Source organism: Salvelinus fontinalis, chromosome 17 (genome assembly GCF_029448725.1).
Source record: "Salvelinus fontinalis isolate EN_2023a chromosome 17, ASM2944872v1, whole genome shotgun sequence".
Lineage (NCBI taxonomy): Eukaryota > Metazoa > Chordata > Actinopteri > Salmoniformes > Salmonidae > Salvelinus > Salvelinus fontinalis.
Window position 1 is genome coordinate 41,491,000 of NC_074681.1, and position 8,344 is coordinate 41,499,343.

The following is an 8,344-nucleotide window of genomic DNA, read 5'->3' on the forward strand; positions in this document are numbered from 1 at the left end:
GTGGCTGGCTTCTGGGTTAAGCACGGCATTGTGTCAAGAAGCAGTGTGGCTTGGTTGGGTTGTGTTTCGGAGGACGCACCGCTCTCAACCTTCGCCTCTCCTGAGTCCGTACGGGAGTTTCAGCGATGAGACAAGACTGTAACTACCAATTGGGGAGAACAAATTATAAAAAGAAAAGAAATAAAAATATAATGCTGATGCATCATTGGCTGAAAGTATCAAAAATTGTCTTTAGGCCTATGTTTTTCGCTAGGATTTCGTAGAATTATGCAAAACATATCCTTGACTCTATCTAAACAAATAACAATTGTTGTTATTTTTTTTACATGGATATATTCCCATGAAATATTTCTATATGCAATTCATGCTTTACAACTGTTTAGGCACTATTTATCAAACCTTGGTGCTACTGCTTTTGTACCTTGTGGGTTGATATGCATCTGATGCGAATGCTAAAGGGGACGCTTACTATGTTATGTCTAGTCTATGAGACCAGGATAGTTTTATCATCATATTAGCATCAAAATGAAAGGCATTGAGGAGTTTGTTGTTATCTCTTCTATTAATGTATTTTGTGTCTGTGTGTGGTGGGCATTGGAAATTGCAGCCTTGACATGTTGTGCTGGAGAGAATCACTTATGAGTTCAATGGGAGATCTTGGCAGGAAACATTGTTAACTGAGTTCTTCCTAGGTTGTTTCAGGGAGCCGGCCATGTGTTGCCTGGCTGACGCGCGATCCACGTGACTACACGACGCTGTGTAGAGAAGCAGCCACGTGTCCACTTTGGCAAACATGGCCAGTTAATTTTGTCCTATCACTTTTAAGAGGATTCCTTTCTCGTCTGTTCTTTGACTTTTCAACACAGCTTATTTGACCTCACCTGATTGAAAACGCATTCGCCTTGCTTTGTAATGTGGAATGTCTTAAGTTTATGGGCGCCAATAAGTTCGTTTTTCTCCATTGACCACAAGATGGTGCCAAATATCGGAGTATTTCCTCAATATCAAGGTAATGTGCATCATAGACGTTGTATCAAAGTTGAATTATCAAACAACTTAGTGGGCAGTAACACTATACATTACGCATGATAAAATATGTTCCACTTTGGTCAAAATAAACTCAATATTTCCCCATGCATGCCTACTTTATTGGATTCTCATTCAGTGCAAATATGTGTTGGGTGACTTGAGACTGATGGATTCTATTCAAATGTAACGTTTCAAGTTAAACTAGTTTGTTTGTATCCTGTTTAGTGAATGATTACTGTGAATATGAATGGAGTTTAGGCCCTGAAACTGTGTGTATGCTAATTCAGAAGATGGACGGGTGTGATTCTAGCTAAACGAAGAGAGGACCATGGACATTCCACAGGGGAAAGGAGGGAAACCCCTCATTGGGGTCATAAAATGTATAGCTGGGCAGGTGACGCCTACAAGAGGGTGGTGACCAAGAGGGAAGAGTATAAGATGTGTTGTGGACTTTCTAAATGTATGCACTCAGCTGACTGTATCCTTGGTATTAAACACTTGAAACCTCTCTTGAGCTTTTGATTTAAATAACATGCAGAACGTCCCAAAAATTGTAATGAACATATTTTTAGCTAATCTATTTCAATACGTTTCTATGAATTAGCCCTAATCTTTCACAGTAGGGAACAGGGGCAAGTGATCCAGACTTCAAAAGAAGCTGACAGACATGGACTTGGTCACCCTGCATCATAGACGACAAAAGGGCAGTGGAAAACCCTCCAAAAATACTGACTGAAAGAAATAGCAGACGCGAGAGAGAGATAGTGAGAGCGAGCAAGAGAGAACGGAAGAGCCAGCTGCCAGCCACCTAATGAGACTGGTGTGGCAGAGTGGACAGACAGGGCATGGCATCCCCAGTGGCATTCAGAGCGGCACGTAGGCCTGCCAGGCATGCTAGTCTGCCCGCTCACACCCAGCAACTGAGACACATGAATATGTGCATGAACACACACACACACACGTATGCGCACACACAGACACACAAAAAATGATTTATAGATACAATATATGTAATACACAAACGCACACGCACACACTATTACACACACAGTTATCTGTTTGTGTTAAGAGTGGACTAGTCACAACAAGCCATCTAATCTGCATCCCTCATCGGGTCCAGGGAGAAACGTGCAGCCAGGGCCCAATTAGAGCCTGTGCTGCCTACATAGGGGCCCCTATTAGGGGCCACAGTAGCGCTCAGGTCTGGGCGGACCTGGTGGAGGAGGAAGTACCAGGGCGGCAGGGCCTTATCATTCCTGACGTATACACACACACACACACACACACACACACACACACACACACACACACACACACACACACACACACACACACACACACACACACACACACACACACACACACACACACACCAGAAGTATGGGGCCTTATCATTCCAGTAAGACAGGACAGCTCAGTGGACTCAGAGGAAACCAGATTACAGTTGTTGGGTTCTGGAAATATGAAATATACTTATTCATGTCACTGAGGGAGAGAGGGGACTATATAACATATACATTCTGTTCGGATATGTTATTGTTAGCCATCAAGTATCCACTGGGAGGGAAAAAAGACAGTCTGGTACGAGTCAACATGACAGCCATGAGTTGGGGAGGAGTGAGCACTTTGGGGCAGAGGTCAGGTCAGATGAAGTGAGGAAGAACAGATATCGCTAAGGTTCTGTCTAGCAACAGGGATGCTTTGGCTGTTCAGATGTGTAGGAGGAGACTCAGCATATGAGAAGGGGTCAAATATAAGTGCTTGTGTGAATGTCTTTTGTCTTATGCAGATGTATGACCCAATGGGGGAATAAATTGCTTAAATTTTATAAGGTTAATTTAGAACCTAACACAGTACTGAAGTGTGGCCACATATCTTGACATCTTTACTGACTGGAATCCACGACACAATAATGATCAAACTCCAACTAATCTGATACATCTCATAATGATCCTGACTAGAGTCAGTTGACATTCTGATACATAGAGAGGCAGAACATGATATGTCTTATTATAAGACATAAAGGCGCATACATGCTTATAACAAGTTACAAAGCATTATACATGTATGTTTGAAGTCAGTGTTAGCTACAGTGCTTACAGCAATTTATATTATAACCATGTTCTTATGCGAATATGTATGATCGGAAAACAATGTAGTAACTCCATAATTTAGTGTGAAAACAAACCAGTTTACTTGTGTAAGACAATATCTCATCATACAGGTTTTTTTTTGCATCTCATGAAGACAGGTAAGTTGCAGGTTTAGTTCATTTGCTTACCAGAGGTATTTTGTAGATCCAAATCATGTAGATGGCATCAGAAGTTTAGTATAAGGTTGCAACTCTGGTTGGACCGTGGGAAAGTTGACTGTTAACCTAGTGAAGGCGCCTCTACACAAACACAGGCTAGCCATGCTAAAATGTACATGTTTTCAAGCCCTTGTATACACACGGGCATACACACACACACACACACACACACACACACACACACACACACACACGCACACTGGATGTGACATGTCCTTCCACACACTCCACTGTCAATTCACAGTGCAGCTCTCTCTCTGTCGGCCCATGGCTCAGTGACGCATACGAAACAAGGACAACCATTCATCTGCTAGTTAAGACCCCAAACTCCATAGTGTCATTAAAATTGACCAGTCTGGATAGTTGTTAAAGCAAACAAGGTTTTGGGCAGTATTTCACCATATATTAGATATTAAGTTTCATTCCAAAACACTTTACAGTACATTTTCAGAACTGTTGGTAAATTAGCTATTTTTCTTGTGTCCCCCTCAACATCTAACCATGGCATGGGTTTGTTCAATGACAGACGTATTTGTTTGAAACCTATCACTGGATTTCCGAGACACAAACAATCACACGCCCAGTGAAAAAAAGTAGCACTGCAAGGTTTATCAAATGTGACAAACAATAAAACAGTTGGTGAAGAAGTGTACAAATGATACAGAACTGTGTGTACTCCTCTGATTCCAAAGGCTGCAAGTTTGAATCCAGCGATAGAAAGTTGTTTTAAGCCTACTCCAAACCGTAACGCTTACCTTAAGCATTCAGAGTTCATGTCTAAATTGAACCTTAAAGCACTTCAAAATTTGACATTTGAGAAACATGGATAAACGTCTAATTCTGACATGAGACAGAGCTAACTGAACCAAACACCACACCTTAAGGCTAGATTCATGATGTCTTGAACTTTTATGTTAAATATACAAGATAGGAACATTCCATTCCAGCTAAACAATGGATATATAGCATTTTGGAACAAAACCAATTGTAACATGTTTGAATTTTAAATCTGAGGACAGTAATATTTTTAGGTAACAATGAGCATTAATTTTTGTTGAAAGAAAAGAGAAGAGACCAGGAATCAGTGGTTAAGGATAAGCATAATACATAACTGAGAACGGTAACAGAAGGATCACAGTAACACTGGGGAACCAACAAGCACTAAGTCTCAAAATCTCACTCGGGCGACAACCACGCACGGCACACAAATCAAGCTTCTGCAAAGGACAACCGAAAACACACCTCTTTTAACAGCGAAATCAGAATGAGTAAACAGGACACACCCGAGTGTCGTTAATGTCTCTAGGACGGTCTCTGCCGCCCACTGGTGACAGGTGGAACCATGACATGTAGGGGCCGATTCCAACCTGAGTTAAGCGTGCGTAAATGGAACATCATTCCCTTTTGATGCACCTTTCTCTCTATGTGTATTCTGACCTTGAACTTAAGCATGAGAATAGCAGGCTATTCACCCGCTATTCGTTTTGGGTGGAGATAGAAGGAATCAAGGTGTGGCGGAGGTGTGTCTACAGATATGCTGTATTCTTACCTCGTGGAGTTTTCTGTCAATAGGGTTTGCAGTATTTATCTCTTTTTCAGCACCAATTGGTAGATTTAAAAAATACTCTGATATCGTATATCATTTAGGGTTAGGAAATTATTTATGATTGACCCCCGAAGATTGATGTCTTTGCCCCCGTGGAAATCGAATTTGCAAAATAAATTAAAAGAAAACATACAAATCTGTTAGTTTAAGTTAGAGATATCTGTCTCAATCCACCGCATCCACCCGTGTCGCACTTCCACATCTGCAGTGAAAGGTGACAGAGCTAGAGCGGTGTTTGTCAGACCATGAGACATCCTGAAAATTCGCTCTTCTCACAAAATCGCCTGTAGCGTGTATCGAACGGTTTGTCTTACAAACTATTATGAGGGGAGGGATGACAGGAGTGGTCTTTAGCTGGGATGGGCGAGATTGGGATCATGGGGATTATGGGAGAGGAAGGCGGTGTGGCATCTGTCTGCTAAACAATAGCAGGGGATGGGTCAGAGGTCAGACAAACAGTGCAACACAGACGAACACCATGTGATACTTCCCTATTCCCAACATAGTGCACTACTTTTAACCAGGGCTTTGTTCAAAAGTAGTGAACTAAAAAGGGAATAGGGTTCCATTTGGGATGCAGCCCAAGAGAATGTGGATGTGGGAGGGAGGATGAGAGGATGAAGGTGTGTGTGTGAGTATGCGTGTGTGAGTATGCGTGTGTGAGTATGCGTGAGTGAGTATGCCTGTATGTTGGCTTCAACAGATGCCCTTTTTGTGCAGAAATGTAGAAATGTCGGTCTCCATGAATGCATCATTCTCAGAAGAAAACCCCTGTCACATGATGTAGTAGTTCCCCTGCAGTGAATGCATCCAAGGGGAGAGCCCGAGCTTCTTTCTTTTCTTTCCAAAACACTTGAGTGTCACGATCGACCATGGGAGAGAGAGAGGACCAAGGCGCAGCGTGTAAATAATACATCTTCTCTTTATTTAGGAGATGAACTAACGAAGCAAAACAACAAATCGAAGACCGTGAAACCAAAACCGACTAAATGCAAAACATGCCATCTTGAAACAGACCTAGACACAGACTAAGACAATGACTAAATCAATGACCCCACAAACACATGATGCCTATGGCCGCCTAAAATATGGCTCCCAATCAGAGACAAATGAAAGACACCTGTCTCTGATTGAGAAAACACTCAGGCAACCATAGACATACCTAGAAACCCTCACTAAACCATAGACATACCTAGACATACTCACTCAACACAAAACCCAACAACCCCTTAACCATATAACCACCCAAACACAAAACCTTCCCCATGTCACACCCTGACCTAACAAACATAATAAAGGAAACAAAGATAACTAAGGCCAGGGTGTGACATTGAGCGTGCTGTCTCTGATCAACTCTCTCATTATCTCTCAGAACGATTTTCTTGACCCTAACCAGTCAGGTTTCAAGACGGGTCACTCAACCAAGACTGCTCTGTGTCACGGAGGCTCTCCACACTCTCCTCTGTTCTCATCCTCCTAGATCTATTCGCTGCCTTCAACTCCGTGAACCATCAGATGCTCCTCTCCACCCTCTCAGGGCTGGGCGTCTCAGGCTCTGCAGGCTGCTCAGGCTGCTCCTACCAGGTGACGTGGAGAGGATCTATGTCTGCACCACATACTCTCACTACTGGTGTTCCGCAGGGCTCGGTTCTAGGCCCTCTCCTCTTCTCTCTACACACCAAGTCACTCGGCTAGGTCATAGGTCATACATGGTATCTCCTATAATTGCTATGCTGATGACACTGAACTGCTTTTCTCCTTGCCCCCTTCTGACACCCACATGGCAACACGCATCTCTGCGTGCCTGGCAGATACCTCAACTTTGATGTCTGCCCACCACCTGAAGCTCAACCTCGACATGACAGAGCTGCTCTTCCTCCCGGGTAAGGCCTGCCCACTCAAAGAACTTTCCATCACAGTTGACAACTCCACAGTGTTGCCCTCTCAGAGTGCAAAGTACCTTGGCCAGACCCTGGACAACACCCTGTCGTTCTCTGCAAACATCAAAGCAGTGACTCGCTCCTGCAGGTTCATGCTCTACAACATCCGAAGCGTATGACCCTCCCTCACACAGGAAGAGGCACAAGTCCTAATCCAGGCATTTGTCATCTCCCATCTGGACAACTGTAACTCTCTGTTGGTTGGGCTCCCCGCTTGTGCCATCAAACCCCTGAAACTTATCCAGAACACTGCAGCCCGCCTGGTGTTCTCCCATGTCACCCCACTCCTCCGCACACTCCACTGGCTAAGCTCGCATCCACTCCAAGACCATGGTGCTTGCCTACGCAGCTGCAAGAGGAACTGCACCTCCATACCTTCAGGCTATGCTCAAACCTTACACCCCAACCCAACCACTCCGTTCTGCCTCCTCTGGTCTCTTGGCCCTCCTACCCCTACGAGAGGGCATCTCCTGCTCAGCCCAGTCCAAGCTCTTCTCTGTCCTGGCGCACCAATGGTGGAACCAGCTTCCCCCTCAAACAAGGACAGCAGAGTCCATGCCCATTTTCTAAAGCACCTGAAACCCTACCTCTTCAAAGAGTATTTTAAATAATCCCCCTCCTCATCTCGACCCGCATCCATTCTAAATGTACAGGTACATTTTATATGCAAAAGTATGTGGACACCCCTTCAAAAGTGGATTCGGCTATTTCAACCACACCCGTTACTGACAGGTGTATAAAATCGAGCACACCGCCATGCAATCTCATTAGACAAACATTGCCAGTAGAATGGCATTACTGAAGAGCTCGGTGACTTTCAATGTGGCAGCGTCACAGGATGCCAACATTCCAACAAGTCAGTTAGTCAAATTTCTGCCCTGCTAGAGCTGCCACGGTCAAATGTAAGTGCTGTTATTGCGAAGTGGAAATATCTAGGAGCAACAACGGCTCAGCCGCAAAGTGGTAGTCCACACAAGCTCACAGAACAGGACCTCTGAGTGCTGAAGCACATAGCTCGTAAAAATCGTCTGTCCTCAGTTGCAACACTCACTAAGAGTGTTGCACAAGAACTGTTCGTCAGGAACTGTTCGTTGGGAGCTTCATGAAATGGGTTTCCATGGCCAAGCAGTGGCACACAAGATAAGATCACCATGTGCAATGCCAAGCATAGGCTGGAGTGGTGTAAAGCTCACCGCCATTGGATTCTGGAGCAGTGGAAACGTGTTCTCTGGCAGTCCGACGGACGAATCTGGGTTTGGTGGATGCCAGGAGAACGCTGCCTGCCTCAATGCATAGTAAAGTTTGGTGAAGGAGGAATAACGGTCTGGGGCTGTTTTTCATGGTTCGGGCTAGGCCCCTTAGTTCCAGTGAAAGGAAATGTTAATGCTACATACAGAAAATGGTTTGTCGAGATCAGTGTGGAAGAAATTGACTGACCTGCTCAGAGCCCTGACCTCA